Source organism: Pongo pygmaeus, chromosome 1, assembly GCF_028885625.2.
Source record: "Pongo pygmaeus isolate AG05252 chromosome 1, NHGRI_mPonPyg2-v2.0_pri, whole genome shotgun sequence".
In the NCBI taxonomy this organism is placed as follows: domain Eukaryota; kingdom Metazoa; phylum Chordata; class Mammalia; order Primates; family Hominidae; genus Pongo; species Pongo pygmaeus.
The window spans coordinates 62,945,197-62,972,329 of record NC_072373.2 but is presented as its reverse complement, the minus strand read 5'-3'; the positions used below and the strand labels follow the sequence as shown (position 1 = coordinate 62,972,329).

The 27,133-nt window shown below is 36.2% G+C and overlaps 1 protein-coding gene across 2 annotated transcripts in view; it reads left to right on the top strand.

The window, feature by feature from the left end:
• The first annotated feature begins 10,972 nt into the window (after window positions 1-10,972).
• Window positions 10,973-27,133, top strand: part of PLA2G4A (phospholipase A2 group IVA) — a 166,459-nt gene continuing 150,298 nt past the window's right edge. Inside the window, exon 1 of one of the 2 annotated variants that reach the window (XM_054450808.2) lies at window positions 10,973-11,076. The gene's annotated coding sequence lies outside the window, so the exon portion shown is untranslated. Of the gene's footprint in view, window positions 11,092-27,133 lie in introns of both variants that reach the window. The other variant, XM_054450818.2, reaches the window with a different exon arrangement.

Genomic DNA, 27,133 nt, shown 5'->3' with positions numbered 1-27,133 from the left:
ACAGAGCACAAAATAGTCCCTTCCCTCCCAGAGCTTATTGTCTAGTCTATAAAACTGGTAGGAAATGTAAGTGTTGCATAAGTGATAGGAAGTTTTAAGATGGAGAATTACAGGTGAAATGGAACAAAAGGACAGAAGCTAGACTTTGGGCAGAGGAAAGGGGGATGTTGACATGTTAAGACCTTTCAGGAGGAAGTGACTTTTAAATTGAAAATTGAAAGTCAAGCAGGTATCAGCAAGGCAGAGATGGTGGGAAAGGAATGGGCTATGTGTGAAAGTAATTAGACAGGAAAGAGTATGAGATGCTTTTGAAATTGAAAGAAGTACAGTATTGCCTTGGAGTAAGGAGAAACAGGTGAGGCTGACTTGAATCAGGATGGGCCCAGATATTTTGAGACCATGTTAAAGGAATTGGCGAGTCATGGAAGGAAAGTGACAAGATATTTGTGTACTAAAGTGATGGTGACCATATTGCCTACTGTTAGAAAAAGATATGGAGGGAAAATGAGGAAAAGAGGGGAGCCTGTGTGTGTGTGTGTCTGTGTGTGTGTGTGTGTGTGTGTGTGTGTGATGAAAAATATGTCGGATTGCTCTAAATCTGGGCAGTAAGGGAATGCTGTCTGGCAGATTGTATTAACAGAAGAGACAGCAAATGGAAGTTTGGGATAATGATTTATCACATTATTATGCAATCTAACGAAGTCTTCCTTCTTGATGATCACACTCCTTAAGAGGTTGAAAACATTTGTACTGCAAAAAGAGTTTTAAGAGAGTAAAAGTTTCCTAGCTCTTCTGAAAAAAGGTTTTAAGCCATGACTCCCAGACTTTTGGATATCAGGGATCAGGAGATCTCTTCCCTCCTTCACCCACTAATAAACAAAAACAAAATAATTAATATACAAATTTGGAATGCTATTTTAACACCAATGTTTAAGTCCATAATCTCACAATAAATGGTAAACCTTAGAATTCCTCTGAAAGGACAGTTAATATTATTATTGCATATATGATTTTTCTCATTTTTCTAGTTTGTCCACAAACTTATAACATTTTGTCACATAAATAATGTCACAGTTACTAAATTTTGTAGTCCCAGCTCTAACTATAGCAGAGATGGGATGAAAATTGGTACAGCCTTCACCTGTGAACCAAGCATCCCCAAAGTCACTTAAAGAGCTTGAAATATGCCTTAATTCCACAGCTGAGCTGTTTAGGATAGACTAGAAGGAGGCTTAACCTCCCTATTCATGAAGAAGCCATATTATTAATAGTTGCTTATTCATTAAAAGAGGGCAGATGTTTCTCAGCGAGTATTCCTTTGCATGATGGCTGTTAGCTTTGGAAATATATCCCAGCAGAATGCCTTGATGACCACTCTCATGAGTCATTATGTTTTCATAAAAAGATGCTGAACGTGGCCTCAGAATAGGAACAGAAACTGAAAACCTCCTATTTTAAGACTTCCCTGACTTGTAATTTTTCTAAAGAACATACACATAAAATAAAATGACTGCGTATATATTCATTTAGATTGAAACTATTTAGAAAATAATGATCAAGTGAACATTTCTGAAAACATGTTTGTTTCATTTAGTAGGCATTATATTTTTGTCTTTACAAATAGAAGTGAAGAGAATAGGTTATAAGAAAAGTTGATGAGTAATGATTCCCTTTTAACTTTGTTCCTCGTTCGTTCCTCTGGTGGAAGAGAGCTTTGGTAACAGGAAAATGTAATGCCATCTCTGCATAAAGCAGGTTTAAGAGGGTTTGTGAATTTAATATTAACCTGTAGAAGAGTAAGACAAGCACATCTCTTACTAGTATACCAAGAACAGTTTTTTTCAGAAGCTTAAACTTCTTGCTTCGTTCATCATTCGTTACATATTTTAAAACTGCATGAACACTGTTATTATTGAGTTAAGTCCTGCTTAACTCAAAATGGTGATGGAAACAAGCAAACAAACATCATGGGCTTTGAAACCAGGAAAACTTGAGTTTAGATCTCTGTTTTAACACTTTGTAAATTAACTTAGGCAATTTGATCATTTTAGGCCTCATTTGTAAAATGTAGATAATAACTTGCTGCAGTGCAATTGAAAATTAAATGAGAATAAATATGTTTTCCAGACCATTAATAAATGGTTGCTATTCTCCTCTATGTTCATTCTCCCTGTTCTTGCATCCAATCCTCCCTTTCTACCCAGGTTCCTTTGGATGTCCAGAATCTTCTTCCATTTGCATGATCCAGGCTGCTTTCTACAAGGAGACGTAAAAATGTTAATGTTCTAATGACTTCTCACATTGAAGCTTGCCTTTTCTTTTCTTTCTTTCTTTCCTTTTTTTTTTTTTCTTTTTTCTGATGGAGTCTCGCTCTGTCACCCAGGCTGGAGTGCGGTGGCGTGATCTTGGCTCACTGCAAGCTCCGCCTCCCGGGTTCACGCCATCCTCCTGCCTCAGCCTCCTGAGTAGTTGGGGTTACAGGCACACACCACCATGCCCAGCTAATTTTTGTGTTTTTAGTAGAGATGGGGTTTCACCATGGCGGTCAGGCTAGTCTCGAACTCCCAATCTTGTGATCCGCCTGTCTCGGCCTCCCAAAGTGTTGGGATTATAGGCATGAGTCACCACGCCCGGCCTTGCCTTTTCACTTCATTGTGGACTTGAGCTGAGATTGTTAAAAAATGTTTATCAAAGTTTTGTTTGCAAAAGTGAAAAGGTTGAAAACAGTATAACACCTTAAAATAAGTGAGTCTTTAATAAATTATTGTGTGTCCACACACTGTAATATTATACAACCATTAACAATATTTGATGGTCTTGGAGATGTTTCCAACATACTGTGAATAGAGAAAAACAAAGATGACAAAATAGTGTATACTCCTATCAAAATTATATCTACCAGCATAAATTTTAAAAAAAAAATTATAGACAACAAAACGCTAACTGTTGTTATATTTGGGTGGTGGGATATGTGATTTTTAAAATTATCTTTCTCTTATGTAACTAGATACAATGGGTATGACTTCTATTCTAGCACAAGATGAAGAAATGCCACATTTCTTTTGATAAGTCAAAGTTAAACTGCTCCTAACCCCCATCTGGCTAGGAAGTTTAATTTCAGGCATTATTGAAACTTCTTTCCCCTTCAATTTCCCCAAGCTGTGCAAGTGTCTTGTGGATCTTGTAAAGCCTCAAACATTTGAATCGAATCTTCTGGTTTGGTAATACGCTGGTTACTAATGGTAGATCCATGCTCAAGCCATATCATGCCTTGAAATTTAAGAACTATTCTCCTACCTCTGCACCAAGCATGAGTCTTGGGAACTCCTGCAAATATAGTCCAATGTTACCATGGACACCATACATTTTGTAATCCAAAATCTCTTCATTTCTCCTCAAATAGTTCTTCAAATTTTCATGTGGTAAAATTGTTTCCCAGTAAGAATAAACTGACTTTCCTAGTAAGGCATTATTTTATAAGGTAAGTGGCAATTTGAAGATTAAGTATTTATAAATCTTACTAAATACATACTTAATATGTATTGCTATGTTATACTTATGCATTACTATGTATTATGTATTACTATACATTATATACTCCTATATATTACATACTACTATGTAATATTTTGCATTACCATGTATAAAGCACTAAATTCCTAATTCTAAATCAAGTATCTGTTTCATCAATCTTATACAAATTATCTTCTACCATGTGGCCAGGTAGCCATTCCTCAGAAGTCTTGCTACCTGCTGTTAATGTGAGGAATAAGGGTTGCTGATACTGAGTCTAAATACAGGAATCGCCTGAATCCTTCCTACCTTGCCTGAGTGTTTTGCTTCTTCTCATAATTCTCCATAAGAATTTGGGCTATGCAAACATAATTGGGAAGGACGATGGTGGGAAGTTGGAAGGAGAGTGTAATAATCTCCATGTTTTGTACAGGGCGCTGCAGTAGTTGTACAAACTAAAAAGATTCCTTGACAATGGAACATAAAGTCATGATTTGGAATGGAGAAAGAAAAAAATACACATAGACACAAGAATGAAACACAAAATTGGTACATTCATTTTCAAAATGTTTAGCAATGAGTTTGTTACATTTCTAATATAAATTTTAAAAAACCTTATCAGGAAACAAAACAAAGTACGTGTAGATAAAAACTCCTAGCTTTTATTTTCCATTTCCTATTTGCTTGGAAGCTTTGACTTCTAATGTTCAATTAATTTATTTGTGAGTAGGCAATGGGAAATGGCTATAGAAAGAGATAAGTAAATTGAAGTCAAAGGCTTGGTTTGTCCTCCTCTGATGTTTAATTTTGGATAAATCACCTACCTTCTTAGAGCCAATGGTTTCCTATTTTTTTATAGTGGAATGGTAACACTGTAGGCTGTGGCCATGCTGCCAGGACCTGACCTATAACCCTAGCTTATCCCAGAGGTCACATACAGTTCCAGTATATGTCACTTATATACTAGGAGGACTTCCCTAAGCACTCACATCTGACTCTTTGAGGACGTAGAAGCAGAGGACACATTACAAAATTCTAAAGGTTTTCCTATCACAGGCTTTTAAACATCACTGTGAATAAATGATCAAATAAACAAATCATTTATTGGGTGAATGGGTAATATTTATTAAGCAAATATCATATCCAAAGAGAATACTGTGTGAGAGTTGGTGGAACATTCCAAAATAAATGATTGTACATAACCTAAACCTTGCTACCCATGTTTAATACAAATATCAGAATGGCTATTAAGGAAAATGGAACTATTTAGAGAGCCAAGGGAAAGGGAGTTTGTCATTTTAGACTGATTTAGAGGAAAAGAATCATAACCTCTTTTTAATGTCTTAGTGATAAATCACAATATTATCTGACATTACAGTGCTTTCCTTAACTGTAGCAAGTTTAAGCAAAAATGAATAGGCAACTCTTTAGGATATTCATCTTTTATTTTAAATTCAGTTCTTGGACTATCTTACTGTTTTCTGGGATGTAAGAATATCTCAATAGGTGTATTAGGGTTTTCTAGGGAATCATAACCGATAGAATATATATATTCATAACCAATAGAATATATATATACACATACACATACACATACACACACATTCTATCATAACCAATAGAATATATATGTACATATACACACACATATACATACACACACACACATATAAGAGGAGATTTATTATGGGAATCAAGTAGCAAAGAGCTTTTGAAGCTGCTCAGTCATTGGTTTTATAAATATAAGTATAGGAATAGTTTTATTATCTTAGCCCTAGACAACCAAATGTTCTATAAAAATTCTCTACTGACATCTATCAGAGCTCAGCTACAAGGGAGGCACTGGAAATTCACTTAGCAGTAATTCTTCCTACTCAGGATTACCTCAAAGCAAAGGACACAGGCTCTGCCTTTCTCACTGTCGTCAGTACATTTAAATTCCAAGAGCACAAGTATTTTTAAAACCCTGCAAAGTGCCTGCCAGTCAGTTTCTGAGGTGAGTAATTGAGCTCGTGCCCATTCCTACAGAATTACTAAAACTAGACATGCATTTGCTTTACCAAATTTAGAGGACTCTTAGAGAGCAGAAAATGATGTGTAAAATTATTGCCACAAGTAGGTAAAATGAATTAGGACAACTCAGTTTTATCAAAAGGTCCTGAACATGGTTGTCTGTAGCCAAAATTTTCTAGTGTGTGTTAAGTCACATTTACTGTTGACGGTATGACTATTTGTAATTTGTGATAAAATCTGAGAGTATTCTGATTTAATTTTTACTTCTACTTCATCTGCAAAAGGAAAAGAGGTATTTTTAAACTGTAGTAATATAAATCAATACGTAGTACAGAGAAGTGGATGGTATGGGTAGGATAGTGAAATGACCTGAATTGTAGGAATGTCTATCTGTTAGTGAAGCCTAAGATGATTTTAAGACTGAAAAGGAGATGCAGGAGTAAAGATCTTATGGAGTGTATGTAAGTAATAGTAAAGCAAGAGTACAAGTTAATATTTTGATAGTAAAATGGACAGGAAAATGCAGATATAAAAATGTGAAGATAGAAACCAGAAGATAAATCAAGGAGTTGGGTGGGTTGAAGGAAGAAAAGGGGCAAGACTGTGACCATTGCTGATGTGGAAGAGAATAGTAGAAGGTTCCTAGCCTGGGCGCTTAGGATAATGGAGGCTTTAATTACCTATTAGTAACTCCACTACCACTGTTCCCTAACAGTCAGAGATTTGGTTGACTTGGGACAAGGCTGAAAAGATGGCCAAACAAAACTTGCTATGAGACAGTGTGATATACTAGAAAAATTGTGGGCTTTGGAGTTGGAGAGACTTGACTAAAATCCCAGCCTCACTACAAATTTTATATGCTTACTGAATGTCGAGATTCTAAATAAAGATAATAATGTCTCATTTCATGAATATAATGGTTAGTGATACAACAAATGTAGTACTAACACAAGTACCTGGTCCATTATAGGCTCTATATAAAGAGTAACAGTCAATATTAGTAGTACTTTATTTGTCATAGTTTTCCTAATGTATTAAAAAAGGAGGGAAAAGTTTAGTTAAGCAGTAATAATTTGTTTAATGAATTCAATTCAAAGTAAGAGAAAAGTATTGCTTCCGTTGTTTAGGTCAAAAGATCTTTGCAAATGTAGGTGTAACTACTAGTAGATATTTAGCTATAAAATATAGGTCTTATTGTTCACAGATACACTCTCCTGAGAACTGTAGTTTCATCGTATCATCTGATTTTTAAATTCATGGTAAATACATTTTAATTAGGGTCCATTTCACCCTTACTTCTTGTTAGTTTTATATTGTCAGTAATTTATCAGTGTGAGTGTGGATTGGAGGGTATTAAAAAAATAAAATGTCTATTCTTTAGTAATGATGGAGATGGCAGTGGCAGGTAGAGTGCTATTTAGGGTGTCAGGTTTAAGATATCTTTGACCCTGATGTCATGGAAAACATATTCAACAAACATCCATTGAGCTCCTAATGTGTTATAAACTTCAGGTGAAAAGATGGTTTCTTAAAATGAAAAAGACTTGCTTCGTGCCCTGATGGAATATAAAATTTTTTTTTCTTGTATAGCCAAGTATAATACATGGTCAGTGCTCTAATGAGCATTCTCATACAAGTAGAATAATGAATTCTGCTGGACAGGGAAAAAAGAGTAGGGAAATTTTCTAGACAAGATAGTACTTGAGCTAAGCCTTGCAGGTTGAGTAGGATTATTCTAGTGGAATTTAGGGAAACGATGTGCAAGGAGAATAGTCTCTGTGTTAGTTTGAATGAAAGGTAGAGGTCAATTAGTGGGATGCCAGAAAACTTGACAAGGTGAGAAAATCATTTTCTGTGACTTGCTATTTTACTAACCTGATTGATTTTGTTAATACCTAAAAAGAGAAATGATTCATGTTAATTATATTCACAGATACAAATAAGTAGCAAAAATATCAACTTATTATTTTATTGTAAATACATTTGGACCAGAAGACTCAAGCATAGCCTGTGGAATAGAAGGATACATTATCATAAGTAAATTAGTTGATTGGTAGCCATTTTCTGATTTTACCTGCAATCTGGATTAGATTCCCTATTCAACTCTCTCTTAGTACCCTATGCTGGCTAATCATCTTCATTTTCTATCCAGATTTAACTCTCATATACTATCTCATTACCCTTGCTCAAGTTTATTGGAAACAAAGCAGTTTCATATAGTTAGAGCACAAGATAGGTGAATTGGAAATAGTAAAAAAGATAACAGAAAACAGCTCTGCATAAAGAAAGAAAAATCATTCAAAAGAAGACATTTATGCAGCCAACAGACACATGAAAAAATGCACATCATCACTGGTCATCAGAGAAATGCAAATCAAAACCACAATGAGATACCATCTCACACCGGTTAGAATGGCGATCATTAAAAAGTCAGGAAACAACAGATGCTGGAGAGGATGTGGAGAAATAGGAACGTTTTTACAGTGTTGGTGGGAATGTAAACTAGTTCAACTATTGTGGAAGACAGTGTGGCGATTCCTCAAGGACCTAGAACTAGAAATACCACTTGACCCAGCCATCCCATTACTGGGTATATACCCAAAGGATTATAAATTGTGCTACTATAAAGGCACATGCACACATATGTTTATTGTGGCACTATTCACAATAGCAAAAACTTGGAACCAACCCAAATGTCCATCAATGATAGACTGAATTAAGAAAATGTGGCACATATACACCATGGAATACTATGCAGCCATAAAAAAGGATGAGTTCATGTCCTTTGCAGGGACATGGATGAACCTGGAAACCATCATTCTGAACAAACTATCACAAGTACAGAAAACCAAACACCACATGTTCTCACTCACAGGTGGGAATTAAACAATGAGAACACATGGACACAGGAAGGGGAACATCACACACGGGGGCCTGTCGTGGGATGAGGGGCAGGGGGAGGGATAGCATTAGGAGAAATACCTAATGTAAATGACGAGTTAATGGGTGCAGGAAACCAACATGGCACATGTATACCTATGTAACAAACCTGCACGTTGTGCACATGTACCCTAGAACTTAAAGTAAAATTAAAAAAAAGAAAGAAAGAAAAATCAATCATACAAACATCAGGGTTCCCCCTCCCAACCCCCCTGGGGTTTTTGAGCCATGGCTTTTGACAAGTAGGTGTTCTTTGTTAGTTAATTTGGCCAGTTTTGGGGTTGTTCCTTTTGATTACTTATCTAGTTCTTAGTTTATTATTCTCTTTCTAAAATTTTAAAGATGTGGAAAATTACTAGCAAACTGCATGAAACTTATTAGCTGGAAATAGTGCAAATGGTAGAACTGGATTCAGAGAAGCTGCTATGATATTGCTCAGTTTCAGATGGATCCCAGATGACTAATCTTTGTTGATGGACAAATCAAGTGAAGAGGGGTCTTCAGACCGAATTGATCCTACAGACTGAAGCATGCTATGGAAGTCAGGGCCTATCTTACCTAAGGTGGAAGCAGAGGTTTTTGAAGCCAGCAAGTCAATGCTGAAAATATTTTTGGAGGAAATTGGACAAAGTGAAGATGGCAAATCTGAACTTGTACTGTCCACCTAGGGGTCTGTGTGAACAATGAGATCACAAGTAGTGAGCCAAAATAGATGAGATAAGGAGGCCATAGAACCACAAAATCGGTAAATGGGATTTGGTCTGCACTGATTCCAGAGAGGAGAAGACATACCTGCAGCAGCCTTTATTCATTATAAAGGTGGAGATAAATCAGCCTCGTTTAGTAAGGCGGGAAAGAGACAAACTTCTGCCCGTGTATTTTAACCCTAACCATGACATATAATGACATTTTCTTTAAAAGCGTTTAAATATTTTTTTATCTTTAATGCATGACACACTATTGGATATCATCTGGAAATATTGAGAGCTATAATTTTTGTTATCAAAAAAGCACTAGAGCACTTTTTTTGTGCTCTATAAGCACTGTGAAGCTGCTTTTCCAGGGAGTCTTTTTTATCAGAGTCTTAGAATGAACATGCCCTGCAGTATAGATTCTTTCTTTCACCAGTTGTGTCTGGGGGAAAGAGATGAAAACTACCAGTGTGCTCTCTGCTCCTCTATTTAACGTACACCTCCTTTCTAGAAATTCAAGGATTTCTTTGGAAAGAGAATTTTTTTTTTTTTTTTTTTTTTTTTTTGAGACGGAGTCTCACTCTGTCGCCCAGGCTGGAGTGCAGTGGCGCAATCTTGGCTCACTGCAAGCTCCGCCTCCCGGGTTCACGCCATTCTCCTGCCTCAGCCTCCCAAGTGGCTGGGACTACAGGCGCCCGCCACCACACCCGGCTAATTTTTTGTATTTTTGGTAGAGACGGAGTTTCACCCTGTTAGCCAGGATGGTCTCGATCTCCTGACCTCGTGATCTGCCCGCCTTGGCCTCCCAAAGTGCTGGGATTACAGGCGTGAGCCACCGTGCCCGGCCCGAAAAATTTTTATTGTAAATCTATCCTTCCTAAAAAAGACATTACTGGCTTTTTTTTTTTTCAAGGAGAGATTTATAATATGTCAGGTTGAATTTAGGGGAAAAAAATAAAAACAAATAAGAGTTGAATGTTGGGCTACAGAAAGCAGATATTCCAGAAGATTTAATGAAATTATATTCTTTGAAAATGTTGTAAGAGAGTTAGGAGAGTGAGTTCAGTATTTAATTAAAGGCAAAAAGAAGATCCTGTGTTTGAAAAACAAGATATACTAAATGAACATGTCAATCTTTAAAGACATGAATTGATTCTCATGGAATTTGGGTACATTTAAACAGTGCACCTTCTTCATTACAGTGCTATAAGGTATTTGGATTTACATTGCAAATCTGGAATTCAACCTGATTTCATTTTCTTCCCTAAATCTCAACATATATATTACATTATTTGGTATGCCTTTAATCTTAAATTTACAAAGAAATTATTATCAACACAGGTGTTCTGAGTGTGGAGTGGAAATATTTGAACAGATTTGATTTTTAAAGTGGTCTGTTACTCATTTTAAAAAAATGTACATTTTTATATTTGGGGTTTGTTATAAACTTTGCCTTTTTAAATAATGCAAAAATGCTCTAGGTTATTCACTGTCTTCTCAATTTTGTTCTCCTTTGGAAAAAAAGGAGGAAGTAGTTACTACTTAAGGACAAGTAGCAATTTCAGACGCGCGCGCACACACACACACACACACACACACACATATCACACACGCAGAAATCCACAACAGCACTCATGGAATTTAGGACTGGTTAATTTACATATTATTTAAACATATTTTCTGACTTCAAACTCTTGGTTCTAATAACTAAGCATTTACATTTACAATATTAGCTTCTATGAGAAGAGAGCGTTCTCCCTCTTCCCCTTTAATTCCACCTTAAAACATCTGCAAAAGCGCAAGGAGACCAGCCCACATTTTAGCCCCTCCTACCCAGGATAAGACTTTCTCTAAATCCGGAGCTGAAAAAGGATCCTGACTGAAAGCTAGAGGCATTGAGGAGCCTGAAGATTCTCAGGTAACCCTGGGAACTGTAAGCAATATATTTATTCTTCCTCTGCTCCACTTCTCTCTCCCGCCCTCCTTAGCTTTTACTTGGTAGTTTACTTGGAAGGAAGAAAGGACAGAGGGGAAACCTCGCTGCTTTAAAAAGTCAGCATGTCCTCTGCGTTTTGAAATGAAACACAGATTAGGGACCTCAATTTTCTTCTAACCCACGAAGATTTGCCTTCCTGGATCTAAATGCACTGTGGAGTCAAAGATTAAGGTGTTTCTTTGGGTTGGAGTCCCAGAAAGTTAGCATTCAAAACGGCGGTGAGGTGGCGCTTATTAGCGTTCCACGTGATAACACCCAATGGTTACTGATCCCCAAACTTGAGCAGCAGCATGCTGTGCTGTTTGACAGCCCTAGCGATCTTTAGCGACTTTGTTGACTCATTTAACTTTTAATTTCTAAAAAATTGGTCATTTTGGTTACTTATGGGACGCTTTCCTGGCTAGTCAATATTTTGCAGAATTATGCGAAAGAAAGGATTATTGAAAAATTAACTGAAAACGGACTGGTGTTCTGATGATCCACCCTTCCCCTAAGTTACTTGGCTTGCCAGGAGAAAAAAAAAAAGCTCAAAACTAGATACTTGAAAAGATTTGATCAAATTACATAAATTTTGAGTGTGGATATTTTAGTAATTTTGTTTCCAAAAAAAAAAAAACAGAAAAAAAAAGGTATTTGACTTTGAAGTATCAGTGGATGAATGTATCTGTCTCCTACAATTTATAATCATTTTAGTCTTAAAAATAAATTCACCTCCAAAACCAGAACAAGAAATACTCCTCATATGGGTCGGTGATGTCAGCATTTATTTAGCTAAGGCAGATGGAGAGTATTAGAGGCATACTGTTTGAATGGATGTCAATGCTAAAGTTATATTTGCCAATATAATTTGGGTTCAAAGAAGATTTGTATTTTTGTTTCTCTTTGTTTAAATTTGGAATTGTGGCTCAAGGGATATTTGTAGAGGATTGTAGTGAAACAAGCTCTGTTAAGAATTTTAAAGTTGCATTCTACAGGTTCCTACACCTTGCCAATCAAATTAGAGGTTGGGATAAGAAACAGGTATTTACTTCTTTCATTAGCTCCGGAAGAGTTAAATTTTAAATTAAGCAATAATTGTGAAATGCATAGAGAAGTGTTTAATGTGCATTTGCTCAAAGGAGTTTTACAAACTTCCCTTAGGGGAAGCATATTTTTTGAGATAAGACATTGCATCTTTTTAACGTATTTTTAAAAAGTAAGTTATTCTGGCTGGGTGCAGTGGCTCATGCCTGTAATACCAGCACTTTGGGAGGCCGAGGCGGGTGGATCACTTGAGGGCAGGAGTTCGAGAACAGCCTGGCCAACGTGGTGAAACCCCATCTCTACTAAAAATAGAAAAACTAGCTGGACATGGTGGCAGGTGCCTGTAATCCCAGCTACTTGGGAGGCTGAGGCATGAGAATCGCTTGAACCCGGGAGGTGGAGGTTGCAGTGAGCCAAGATTGCACCATTGCACTCCTGCTTGGGTGAAAACAGCGAAGCTCTGTCTCAAAAAAAAAAAAAAAAAAAAAAAAAAGGTAAGCTATTCTGAAGTGTTTTGCATTTACATATAATTAGGAAAAGAAAAATTATTAAATAGATTTTTAGCAACTGAAAATGTTCATTCCATAGAGGTTATTTGGCTTATGTTTTTAACCCATTATCTTTTCTAGTGCTGGTACTTAGAAAGCAGTCATAAAATCGAATCATCTACGTATTAAAATTACGTTCCAGGAATAAAAAAGAGGAAGACAGAATTAGTTGTGTTTCCCTTTCCTCTCGTTTGGTTTTATTTACCATCAGTTTTTTCCTCCTTGCTCCAGATTGTATAGCTTTAGTTATTTTTAACTTTCTTTTTCTTTCTTTCTTTCTTTCTTTGTTTCTTTCTTTCTTTCTTTCTTTGTTTCTTTCTTTCTTTCTTTCTTTCTTTCTTTCTTTCTCTTTCTTTCTTTCTTTCTTTCCTTCTTCCTTCCTTCCTTCCTTCCTTCCTTTCTTTCTTTTTCTTTTTTCTTTCTTTCTTTCTTTCTTTCTTTCTTTCTTTCTTTCTTTCTTTCTTTCTTTCTTTCTTTCTTTCTCTCTTTCTTTCTTTCTCTCTCTTTCTTTCTTTCTTTCTCTCTTTCTCTTTCTTTCTTTCTTTTTCATTTTTTCTTTCTTTTCTTTTTCTTTCTTTTTTTTTTGTTCCATCAAAGACATTTTTATAATCTTGTGACCGGTATGGACCCCTCCCTAGAATAATGCACATTATGCCATTCCAACACACACAAATTTAAAAACACCTTTAAGAAGTTCCCAAATCCCCAAAGACAATTCATATTACATGAAAATGCAGTATTTCTTAGAACTTTGGAATTTTCTGATAATATAAAATGATTAATTAGAAAATCATTTTACTTATAAGTAAGGAACTAACAGTGGATATTGCAGCACCCACATAGTCATTTATTCATTGGTATTCTAGAACTCCAAGCAACTTGGTGTAATGGAAAAAACTGCTTGCCTGAAACCAAGTGACCTAGGTTCTAGACTCAACCCCAATAATAATTAACTGTACAATATTACGCTTGACATTTTTCTGTAACTCCATTGTTTTTATTGCTGAATGCAGTAAGTGAAACATAGTAAGAAAATCAGATGCAAGTTATTTTTTATTGGATTGTGGGGTGTCTATATTTACTACTTTTATTCCAAAATTCCTAATGACATTTCCCAGAATGATTAGTTTTTATAATACTATTGTTTATTATAAAGATAAATCACACTCACTGTTCAAAATTTCATTAAATATAGAAAATTGCAAGGAAGAAAAAGAAAATATTACCTATTATTTCCCCCAAGTTACTTTTAAAATGTAATTCTATCATTGATTCAATCAACAAATATCTATTGAGTACCCAGTATGCATCAGCAAAGAGACAGACAAGAAGTTCATGTATATACATGTTTATACATCTAGATATGTTTCAATATGTACATGTAGTTTTACAAAATTGTGATCACACTGTTCATGCTGTTTTGTAACGTGCTTCTCCCTCATTCATGAAATACATTATTAAAACATGATTTTTTAATAATCATGAATTATTTTGTATTCACATATTTAACAAATATTATTAAGTCCCTACTGTGTGTAATGCAAGTAATGGCAATCTATCCATGAGCAAAAGAGTATGGTTCTTACTTTATGAAATTTTTAGTCTGTATATAGGTTGTTTTGGCCAATTATATCTTGTTGGATATTTAGATAGTTTTCCACTATTATAAATAATTGTTGGATATTTAGATTGATAACAATTTTCCACTATTATAAATAATATTTCATCTAGGACCTTTTATATAGATGTTTGTATAAATTTTTGTTTATTTCCTTATGGTAGATTCTTAAAAGTTTATTTTCTAGGTTCTAACCAAGATTTTACTACTTACAAGTTGTGAGACGATAATCCAATTACTTTATCTCCTTAAAATGTTGTCTTCTCAACTGTAAAATAGAAATGATAATAGTTGGGTATTTTGAGGATTCTTTAAAATATATAGCAAAATCTCATGGAATGCTAGTGATTATTTTTGACATTTTGCTCTTGAGGAATATGGTATCCATTTATGAGAAATATAAGAGAGTAGAGTTTTCTATGTCAATACTGGGTGCCATCATCAAACAGAGCAAATGACAACAAATCCAACAACTTGGATAATTGATATATGAAAATGGTATCTTGTTTAAATTTACATTTCTTTCTTGAACAAAGTTGAGCAGCTTTCATAGTGGCCACTTATATGTCTACGTTTGTGAATTGCCTCTTTCAATGTGATTTTTAAAATTTTTCTGTTTCAATTTCAAATATGATAGATATTAATGGATATAACTTACATAATCATAGCCCTTTTGGGGTCCTCAGTAATTCTGAAGAATATTAAAAGTCTTAACAATATAGATGAAATTTGGAACTGGAAGTAGAACTTCTATAAACATTGTTTTTCTCATTTTTGGAGGGTTATTTTTAGTGTTTCCTGAAACCTTTCCCTTAAAAATGGGTGAGAATACGTAGAAAAATAAGAGCAAATTATTTTTTTATTCTCATAGACTAATAGTTTACAAACGATGGGAAAACTGGAGGGCTCAGAGATAATGGCCAAAACCCAGCCCCAGAGACATCCTGGCCTGAATAATGTAAAGAAGATATAGTTAGGACTAAGAGGGGTATGATGACTGTTTAAGTTTTGTAAGGCTGGGTGCAGTGGCTTACACCTGTAATCCCAACACTTTGGCAGGCTTGAGCCCAAGAGTTTGAGACCAGCCTGGTCAACATAGCAAGATTAATTAAAATTTTATTTAAAATTTTGAAAAAATCAGCTGGATATGGTGGCATGCATCTGTAATCCAGCAATTTGGGAGGCTGAGGCAGGGGGATCATTTGAACACAGGAGTTTGAGGCTGCAGTGAGCTATGACCACACACTGCACTCATGCCTGGGTGATAGAGCAAGACTTTGTTTCTTATTAAAAAAAAAAAAAAGTTTTGTGAGGAAAATAATATTCTTAGTTGTGAACAACCAATTTAGAGAAAATGAACTTCAGTTCTGGCCAACTCTGTCTTCTACCCCTTGACTATTAGGGCAATAAATAGTTGGGGGAACCTAAAGGTTGGTTCTGGAGTTCTTTCCAAAGAAGACAGTAAATAGAGCAGAGGTCATTCTGGTCCTCTGATACCATTACTTGCCTGTTAATAAAGGATGCATTATATATTTGCTACTCTTGCTATGTGATTCTAAGTTTTTTGATTCTTTTTGTGATTCTTAGTGCAAATCTTACAACATACCTTGAAAGTACAGTTTACCTTTCCTTATACAAAAAATGAAATAAGCATAAACAACTCAATGCTCACCATAAGCAGATTTGTAAAGCTACCCTACCAGTCTAATCACTTATTAAATGAATTCAAATGAGCTTAGAGAAACTCTGCAGACACCTGACGCTGAAAGTTATCAGCATCAGGGTTTAGCCATCACTCTCCATTGAAGATAATAGACCAAATTGGCTCTCATTTTTCTTCCCACTCCTTTTTGGCATATGCAGTTATGAATCAACTGCTTCCTTTTCCCCAGTCTTCCTCTTCATTTGCTTGACTTCTGGAGTCTTCAGAAAAAAAATCGGTATTTTAGGTAACAGTGTGCTTTGAATTAGTAAACAAATGTCCATAATATGTATTCTTCTACAGTACAGAAAACTCATGTATTTATGATACTCAGCTTATACTTGCTTAGGTTTTTGTTTTGTTATTTAATTTACAAGCTGTTTTCTCATTATCTAGTTTGAAAAAAAAATCAGAGGCCCAGTATTTTTTTATTTTCACAGGCTTTGTGGTTGATAAAGAGATGGTTATAAACTTTATTTCCACAATAACTGTATAAGTTAGCAGTACAGGTATTACTATCCACATTTTTACAGATGTGAAAAAGAGCTGTTGAAATGTTTTTTTCTTTTTTTTAATGTCTGCCTTATGATTTCCATTTTGATGTATTTAAGTGTTTAAATATATTGGTTTATATTTTTAGTTTTAATGTGTATTATTTGAGGTTGTCACACTCTTTCTATTGGAGTTAACATCAGAAAAATTATTAGAGAAGGCCCAGGAAGTCCACTCTCCTGGTGCATGTTTCCATAATAACTCAATTGTTCTGCCCTTATAACTTGATTACTGATTGACATAATAGAGGAGGTTGTGCAATTTTGGAACTATATAGTATTTTGTACAGTAGTATGTATACTACTTTAAAAAAATAAAATATATTACATTTTATCTAAAAATACAAAATAAACACATTTCATGAGTTATGTAAAAAGTACCGATTTTACCAAATGTTTTGCTTTCAGGTTGGTAGTAGAGATTTTTCTTAGAATTTTCTAAGTATAACCCACAGAACCTATGGCTCTTTCTGGCTCTTATTAAACCTGGCAGTTGGCATAAAGCATTTGTATCAAAATGGTTACTCTGACCTTGGATTTATCATTTGGACAAAAAAATATATAATTTTACCTTTCCAAATAATTCAGTAGCTTATGATAAAGCAGATACTCCTTCTCAGGGGTAAAATCCAACATTAGTTATACACTTGACTTAGTATACGTACTATGATGTGGTAATAAATAATGCATACTGGGTCAGGTTTTACTGCTGGATGCAACTGTGCCACTAGAAACATTAGGTCAGCACATGGCTTCTGAATTTCAGTCAGTAAATTGACACACTTCTTATTTGCCCCGTACTTTTATGCCCACAGTTTTGACAAGATAAGCAAGTTAAATGCAGTACACAGGCAGTAAACTGGGATGTTCACCCCTTATGGAAAAAAGCATATTTGCAGAATTCTTGGATCTATAAGAAGAGACAGTGTCTGCCTAGGATAGTCTCGAGGCAGATAAATGGTGTTTTAAGTTTTGAAACAAAAAGGCAATTCATTTTGTGGACTTTTTAAAACAAGTATTTGATGCAATATTATGAAAGTATTGAAAAAAGTAATTTGGAGCAATTATGTAAGAATTTATTGAAAAGCAATCAGGGAAAAGTGTCTAAAGATGCACACAGTTATGGGACCATTCTGTATAGACTGCTGCATCTATAATTATGATTTCTTAATATCCATAAGCCACTGTTGTGTCTACCACAAACCTCAAACAGGTTATCAACTTCCTTTTCATTCAACTGCCGTGAAAAAGAGATGGATGAATTTAAAATTTGCTGAGGTCATGAACTTAGATCTCAAAGAGATAACACTAGGAAATTTCTGTAGTTCACTTTCAATAATCAATGGTAATACATGTTCAGGTAATAACTTTAAAATACTGTTATATCCTTGATTCTTAGAAGACGATGCCACTAACCCATTTTAGGAAGATTTGTCACAGCAACAATTCTAATTTAAAAGAGGCTTATTGGTAAATTAAAGATTTAATTGCAAATCTGTTTGATGCTTACTTATAATCTATCGCTTGGTACTTACTTTTTGAGCTGGTGACAACCAGAGATTTACATTTAATATATATAAAGCTTCACAATATTTACATGCATTTTTTCCCTCTCATCTTTATTACTGTCTGTAATGATGCCTTTGTTGTCAATGAAAAGCAATAAAAGAAAGAATCAAATTTGTGAGACTCATTCACGATTTGCAGAAATTCTTACAATCTGTATAAATATGTTTTAGGTGGACAAACTTGATTTGGTTGATCAATATATTATGTATTAATAAGCATTAATAAGCTATTTATATGAATTAATACCACAGTATTAATATATAGCCTATGCATTAATATAATTAATAATCAATATGAATTAATTCAGGTAAATCATTAATTATTCAATACACCATATATTACATCTAATATACCTTAATTAATATTGATTAATTGTTATTATATATTAATATATACATAAGATATTAATCAACCAAGCCAATTTGTCAATCTAAGATGTAATTTAAACAGATAACAGAATCTTCAAGCACTTTTTATCATCACAGTGAAAAGAATGCTCTCATATAAATTTTAAGTTTCTGTGAAAAAATAATTTCTATATACCATTTTATTAATACATATAGTATACTTAGAAAAGTAGTAGGAGTAGGAAAATGCATTTTTTTAATACTTAGAAAAAGAACAGGTATTGTATGAAGCTATTTAGATAGTATCTACTCTTCTTTTTCACTTACCAATTTTGCCTCCTATGTCAAGAAATGCAGATGTTAATGTCAATCAGGAATTGCTGATCACTGAGTAGTATGCATTTATTCCTTTGCTAATTCAGTCAGTTTTAATTAATAACAGCTACACGCTAGGTACTGTGCTACATTTAGGGCATACCTGGGTGAATAAAGCAGGTATAGTTCATTCTGTCTTAGTAGAGACAGATAATAAGTATACAAACAAACAGATAATAAATTATAAAAAGGAAGCAAATGGGCTTCAATGATAGAGAAAATCATGGGAAGGCGGAGAATGGGAAGGGCTCTCTGAGGCATAGAATTGAAGCACAGATGTGACGGATAAAAAGCCATCTACAGGAGGCAGTAAGTGGAGTGAGAATGGCATGGCTCACGCTAGAGTTCCAGGAAGAGAGTGGCATTTGTTAATGAGCCTGCAAAGATGCAACTAGGAAATTAGATGGAAAACCAGGGATTAGGGTGATGTTGTGGGAGCAAAGGAGGGAAAGTGGTTCTAGAGGAAACAAAGAGGTTGAATAAGATGACGACGCAAAAGTGATCACTACATTTGGAAATTTGGAGATAATGAATGGTCTTGATTAGTGCAGGTTCAGTGGAGTGGTGGGGGTAGACAGAAGAAGGAAGTGTAAATGGGATGGGAGGAATGCGTGATGAGGATAGCTGGCTCCTGGATACAGGGTAAGCAAATAACCCTTCAGAGAAGTCTGTCAGTGAAACACAGCATCCAAATGGAGACATAGCAGGGAAAAGGAATATGGAGTCGACAGAGAGACTGTAACAAGTTTGCCAATTAGATTATCCAGTTGAAAGTAAAATTTGGGCCGGGAGCGGTGGCTCACGCCTGTAATCACAGCACTTTGGGAGGCCGAGGCGGGCGAATCACGAGGTCAGGAGATCGAGACCATCCTGGCTAACAAGGTGAAACCCCCGTCTCTACTAAAAATACAAAAAATTAGCCGGCGTAGTGGCGGGCGCCTGTAGCCCCAGCTACTTGGGAGGCTGAGGCAGGAGAATGGCGTGAACCCAGGAGGCGGAGCTTGCGGTGAGCCGAGAATCCGCCACTGCACTTCAGCCTGGGCGACAGAGAGAGACTCCGTCTCAAAAAAAAAAAAAAAGAAAAAAAAGAAAGTAAAATTTGATGATTCAGGAAAGAGAGACGTGACCATCAGAATAAAGTCCTTGAGGAGAGGGATTTTGCATCCAGAGAGCCATGGTGGTGCCAAGTCTGTAACAGTAGGAGGAACATTGCCTCCTGTGTGGCAGGGAGAAGGGGAACCCAAGTGCACCTGCAGGGAAATATGCAGATTTGATGGTGGGAAGATGAGAAACTTCCCTCTGGTGCTTTCTGCTTTCTCAGTGAAGGAAGATGAGGTCGCCTCCTAAGAGTGGGAGTTGGGGTGGGATGAGAAACTTGAGTGAGAGAAGGGAATAAAGTGACTTTTTCCGGAGGGAATACAAGTCCACCAAAGAAACTTAGAAAGATGCCTTGTAGTATAGAGAGCCTCTGTGGGTTTTGAGAATATGGACTTAAATTAAAACTAGCCTTCCAGGGTATGTTGTTTTTCTGCAACATGTTTAAATGCTAAGAGCAAAGAAGCTAGATGGTTCCTCTAGAGTAGGAGTTTTCAAAGACAGAAAGAAAAATTGTTTTTAAAGACAGAAAGAAAAATCCATAAAATGGATAACCAGTGCACTAAGCAAAACAAAATAAAAAGCAACCCAAACCAAAACCAAACCTAAACAAAAATTCATAAAAATGAATGAGTCTGTAGAACAGAGTTCCTTTATCTAAGGTAATTAGTGACTACTAGGAAGTAGTCCAAAATTGCCTGATTTCCAGCTCTAGTAGGTGGGAATTTAGCCTTTGTTCTTTCCAAACTCTTGGATTCATTACCTAGCCAGTTGCTAGGCCTGATTGTACACTTCAGTGAAGCCCAGTTACCTGTTCCAGGAGCCATGATTCTGGAAACTTTTTTTCTTCATGTTCTAGTTGGTAGACTTGTTGCTGTTGTCCTTTGAAGTTCTGAATGATTAACTGTTTGCCTCCCTGCTTTTATTGGACTCCTAGCTAAGTACTTGTTTCTGAATTGTAGCATACTCCTTGGTCTTTGTGCTCCCTAAGATAAGGGTTTATAGACTTTGAATCATTAGAATTCCACAATGTAAAGATGTGTAAAACATTTTGTGATAATAATAGACCATCCAAAAAAAGGATCTTTCACAGCCCTGCTCTCAGGATGTATTTCTTCACTCTGACATAAATCTTTCATTTTGCATCTAAAAGTCACTTCCTTTTCTTTTCCAATTCTTAGAGTTTTAGAGAACAGCTGGTTACCATAATCAAAATATCTTTTCAACAACCAAAATAATGTTATTGAACTATTGACTCATATTTCCTCAAAGTTAAAAAAACCATTTTAAAATTTAAAAATCCATTAGCCATGTCTCATAAATCCTCTTCACATAAAAATGACTTAGTTTTACACAAATGAAGGCCAGGCTCCTCCATGGATGGAAGCAGCGAGTCTATGCGGGTCAAGTCAGGCAGCATGGTGAGAAGAGAGAGTGTTTTTTTGTGGTCAGATGGACTTCAGTTTGCTTCTGGCTGTGCCCTTCATCTACTTCTCTGCCTGATACTAAGTAGCTGCTTCTTTTTCCTCCTTTTCTCCCTACCTCCCGGAGACATGTCATGAAGTGGAAAGTCATTCTGCACTTTATTCCTGGTCCTGCCCATATTTGTCAGGCTATGGTTTAGCTGCAGTTGTCTAACATCCTCCTGTCCAATTTCTCATTGGCAAAATGAAGGGGAGAGTATAACATTCTTTTTGTTAATTTCATATTTTCCAAAGAACCCACTGAGGCATTATATCTCATCTGCAGAAGCTCAACTGAAACCTGCTTATTGATTTTACTAATGTATTTTTGGCATAGTTCTCCAGCTTGTTACTCAAAGGTAGAGGCAATATAAATTTCATTTTGAAGCAAATGATAGCGCTTTCAGTTCATTTTAACCTGAGTTTATTGTATGTAACCCCTAAATATTCAGGATGTGCTACATGTTCATTATGGTGCTAGCAGAAGTAGGTAGTACAAAAAGAACTTAAGATTTTCTGTCATCATTTTACTTTTTATAGTGATGTAAGTTCCTCTCTCCTCAAAAATTTTACATGAAACTTTGGAACTATGTTGGAGTACCCCACAGAAGTAGAAGGGGAAAAATGTGCTGCAACGCTCCAATGCACACATAAATATTATTTAAAGGGTCTGCAGACTGCCATGGCTACATGTATTTCAACATAATTGGCTTTTTTCTTTTTTTGAGATGGAGTCTCATTCTGTTGCCCAGGCTGGAGCACAGTGGTACAATCTTGGCTCACTGCAACCTCTGCCTCCCAAGTTCAAACAATTCTCCTGCCTCTCCTGTAATCCCCTGAGTAAGTGGGATTACGGGTGCCCACCACCATGCCTGGGCAATAATTAGCTTTCTTTATAAACCAATATTTTATTTCATATATTTTAAAATGTTATACTCTATAAAGGGGTCCCTAGCCTTCACTAGATTGTCAAAGGGGTCCATGGCACAAAAAAAGATTAAGAGCCCCCAAGTCTACTCCCTTCAAGTGCATACACTCCATTTACAGAGTTCTTAATCCTGCAAAAGACTAGGTTTCTTGTTGTTTTCAAAAATGAATTGCCATCACAGTGTCTAAAATAACATTTCCAAAACTTCTTATGATCTGAGAAGAAAATGGTAACCCTGAATTCCTATTACATGTTACCCAGTTCAGGAACTGTAGAATGCTGGTCTCGTATTTAGTGGCCGAACTTTACAGTATCACCTGGAAGCAGGTGTACACCCTTCTGTGCTTCCGCAACTCCTGATGATATAGTTTATCATCAATTTATTCCTCTTAAAGATCATAGTAATTCCATACTCTAAACTGTCAGATCAATCTCACCAGCTGCCTGAAATCATCATTGCTTTCATTGAAAATCAAAGCAAGCCATGAATGCTGATAATTTTATCCAGTAATAAAATGGCTCTCATTAAACATTTAAGCCAGTTTGACGGTTTTCCTGGGTGTTTTCCCTGAACTGTTTACCTTAGAAAAAAGATATGGTTTTCCTTGCTGTGGAAAACTTGACTGACTCTGTCACTTAAAAAAGGCAGCAATAGCAGCAATTAAAGAGGGAGTGGAGCCCTCAACAAAACACAAATACTACCTCGGGGAGCATATTTGCAAAATGTCCAGTCTAGAGAGAAAAACTGTAGAAGTAATGCTGTTGTCAAAACACACTTCTTTTCCTAGCATTTTGTGCCACATTGTTGCATGTATTTATAACCTGTTAACAATAAGTACATCACCATTGTCAGTTTCTTTCAAGTAGAAGTCAGAACATTATTCTTCTATATTTTCTGAAAATGCACATCATATATTTAACACCTATCAATGTGATATTATTTCATAATGGTCTGTGTGGGAAGAGGAATTTTTTAAACAATCTAATTTGAAAGTAAACAATTTATAATTCAAACCTAGAAAATTAAAGAAGATGAAAGTGATTCTTTTTCAGCTTTATTGGACCAATCCCAAGGAGAAATTCAGTTATTTGTTTTCCTCACATCCATATCTTGGATCTATTCTGTCCTTCCAAACAGTAACTTGGTAACTTAAGATTTTAGCCAAACTAAAATTATATATATATTATTTTAATTTTGGCTATATTTCCTTTTTAGCCCCAGTGCATGTGGGGGGCGGGATGGGGCAGGGAGGATGCCAGTAGGGTGTAAAGAAAGAGTACCTGGTTGAAAGTGAAGAGGTATGTTCAGTTTCAGCTGTTCCCCTTACTGGGTAACTTGCTGAGGTTTATTTATATCTTAAGGCCTCAGCTTACAAACTTGTACAATGAAGTACTTTCTAGGTGGTGATTATGAATATTTCCTCCTTCTCCAAAATTTCTTGACCTTAAAATATGGCCAGAATGGCCACTTGTTTTCACCAAGAGGTGAAAGAATGGAAAATAACAGCAAACCAGAGTGGTCAAGGAATGAAAACCAGAACACTGGCTTGGGAGTGAGGAGACATTCTTGCTTTGTTTGTAATGCACTATGTGAAACTGGGCTGGCCAGTTTCCTGATCCTTAAGATGGACAGGTTTATCTGGATTAGTACTTCCCAAATGTGAAGTGGTTAGACGTTATCCTTGTGCTTCGTTTATGTAGAATGTGTGTACGTATATGTTGGTGAGGGGTTGCAGGGAGTTTTTAAATAATCAGATGAGGGTAGCTGCTCCATCTTAAAGGAGCTATGCTCTCTCCTTTATAATCTTCACCATCCTAGTTGAGATGCATATCATATCTTTTTTTTTTTTTTTTTTTTGAGATGGAGTCTTGCTCTGTTGCCCAAGCTGAAGGGCAGTGGTGCGATCTCGGCTCACTGCAACCTCCGCCTCCCAGGTTTAAGCAATTGTCCTGCCTCAGCCTCCTGAGTAGCTGGGATTACAGGCGCCCATCACCAAGCCCGGCTAGTTTTTTGTATTTTGGTAGAGACAGGGTTTCACAGCGTTGCCCAGGCTGGTCTCAAACTCCTGAGCTCAGACAATCCACCCACTTTGGCCTCCCAAAGTGCTAGGATTACAGGTGTGAGCCACTGCGCCCGGCAGCATGTCATGTCTTATATCACATCTGGACTTCCCTGGCCGATTTTCTCCCTCCCTCCTCCAGCACCACTTTTCTCCACTAACAATTGTATGCTGCTTTGTTTAACTGCTATGTTTATGTAATTAAAGCATGTTATGGGCTGAAATATGCCCCCTCCAAATGCATACATTGGACCCAAATCCCAGTACCTCAGAATGTAAAGGTATTTGGGGATAAGGCCTCATTAAATTGAAATGAGGCTGGTAGGGCATGTCCTAATCCAATTTGACTAGTGTCCTTAAAAGAAGAGGGAATTTGAACACACACAGAGACACCAGGGGCCTCTGTGCACAGGGGAAAGAGCATGTGAGGACACAGCGAAAAGCAGCTATCTGCAAGCCCAGGAGAGAGGTCTCAGGAGAAACCAAAGTTGCCAAACTTTGATCTTGGACTTCCAACCTCGAGAACTGTGAGAAAATAAATTCCCATTGTTTAAGCCACTCGGTCTTCGATACTTTGTTATGGCAACCCTCATAAACTAACACGAAGTGCCACTTTCATCATGCCACCTCCCTGCTAAGACTCAAATAACTCTATTGCTTATTGTATAATTTCTCAGAAACTCTGCATGTGCTTCAGGGTCTTTTGTAGAGTGAAAAAATGACATAGAAAGAGGATTCTAGGGCCAGCTCAGCCCATGTTAACCCAGATGACCTGGAAAGTTTCTTATTCTTCTTGAGACAGTTATTCTTTTGTAGAGACTGGTTGTGGGAGTCTACCTTAGTTTGCGTTGTCAGTTAAACAAATTACTTACCTTTCCAAATCTGTTTTTTTTAATCTCAAAATTAGTGATAATAATCCCTATCTTGTTATACAAATTAAATGAGGTGGTATATATAAATCACTTAAAGTACCTAGTACTTGGGAAATGTTTAACAAGTGTGGATTTTCAAAATTAAGTATTCATATTAGCAACTGCTAAGATATATTCCAGTTTCACATTCTAGATTCTATAAATGTAATCTACTTCCTTTTGATTGTTTCTTAACACAAGAGCACATTTATGATCTAGACAGTTTTCTCCAGTACATCATGCAAATCTCCCAGTTTGCTTATTCATCCTTCAGTCAATAGTAATTGAATTATCACTCTGGGCCCAACAGGAATACAAGGAGAAGAAAGAACTTCCTTTGTGCTGCTCACAGCTGTGGGAGACCGATACATGTATAATGGTAGTCTAATATACAATATTGCGATAAGGGATTTCAAGGAAAGATACAAGGGTCCTAATCTGGTAGATAAATTAAGAGATGACTAACTTTAGAGAGTGAATTTATGCAGAACCCTGAATGACAGGCAGACATGACCCTGCAGAGAAGGTGTGGGTAAGGACACCACCAGCTGAGAGCCTGAGGTGGATGGAGTATCTCCAACATCATGGCCTTTTCCTAGAAGAAATGTTTCCACTTCGTCTTACTATAGATCTAAGCTCTTTCACGTTTTCAAATGTCAGATTATTTACTTACCATTTTCTCTGAAGCCGTTTCTACTTTAAACCACTGGAATCTCTCCCTTCTCTGAAACTCTAGTAGGTATTTCATATATACTTGTCTATGTAATTATAATGAGCTTTGAAGAATTCAAATTTGATAGATTAAGAAGCTGTGACTTAGGAATACAGATGGAGAGGGAAATCTTAAAAGGAACAGTATGGATATCAGCCATATGGCACCACCTGTTACTACTGTGGGACTTAGTGGCAGGTTCCAAACCATTGGGTTCCGGGTTCAAGAAACAGACATACTTAATTATTCTGTGCCTTTGTGTCTGGAGGCATGTTTTTACATTTCCTTGGGAACAGGGAGGTGTTCCTGTCGTGAACTGAGAGTATGGTTTGAGAGACATTTTTAATATAAAGCATCTTATTTACCCATTTGAATTCCTGTTGTTTCTTTATTCCTTTGTGCCGGTTGGCAATATCAAACCCTTTGTATAGCCTTGGTTTACAAAAAAAGCACCACCAAATTCATTTAAAAGCTTAAAACTTTAGTGATGCCTTAGTAACTATATATCATTATAAGAATGATGATGATGGAAACATAGTCATATAATGCCCTCTTTGCTTTTAGAATATGTTTCCATATCCAGTATAGTGGAGAAATCTTTGAATTTGGCAGCAGACAAGTTAGTGTCCAAATGTGTTCTACTTTTAAAAATGTTAATGGATCAAAACATCAGTGTTTCTATTAAAAATTTATTGTTACCCTTTGGGTATATACCCAGTAATGGGATGGCTGGGTCAAATTGTATTTCTAGTTCTAGATCCCTGATGGTGGAGGGGGGAGGGATAGCATTAGGAGATATACCTAATGTTAAATGATGAGTTAATGGGTGCAGCACACCAACATGGCACATGTATACATATGTAACAAACCTGCACGTTGTGCACATGTACCCTAAAACTTAAAGTATAATAAAAAAATTTATTGTTGTATATGAAAATGTACTTGGTCTTTATAAAAGGTGCTCAATAAATTTGCCTACTTGAATTTCTTAGAAATCTCTATAGAGGCCGGGCGCAATGGCTTACACCTGTAATCCCCTCACTTTGGGAGGCCAAGGCCACACCTGATCACACTGTA